The following is a 341-nucleotide window of genomic DNA, read 5'->3' as shown; positions in this document are numbered from 1 at the left end:
ACTTTGGGAGGCCAAGGCAGGCAGAACACCCGAGGTCAGGAGTTCGAGACCAGTCTGGCCAACATGGTGAAACCCTGTCTCTACTAAAAATACAAAAAAACTAGCAGGGCGTGGTGGCATGTACCTGTAATCCCAGCTACTCAGGAGGCTGACGCAGGAGAATCGCTTGAACCTGGGAGGCGAAGGTTGCAGTGAGCTGGGATCGTGCCACTGGTCGACAGAGTGAGACACTGTTGAAAAAAAAACAAAAAAAAACAGTATATGGGAGGACATATGTGGGTAGTATATAATACTACACCATTTTATATCAGGGACTTGAGCATCCACAAATTTTGGCATCT

The sequence above is a fragment of the Colobus angolensis genome, unplaced genomic scaffold (assembly GCF_000951035.1).
Source record: "Colobus angolensis palliatus isolate OR3802 unplaced genomic scaffold, Cang.pa_1.0 Scaffold1598, whole genome shotgun sequence".
Classification (NCBI taxonomy): Eukaryota; Metazoa; Chordata; class Mammalia; order Primates; family Cercopithecidae; genus Colobus; species Colobus angolensis.
This window is presented reverse-complemented; position numbering follows the sequence as displayed.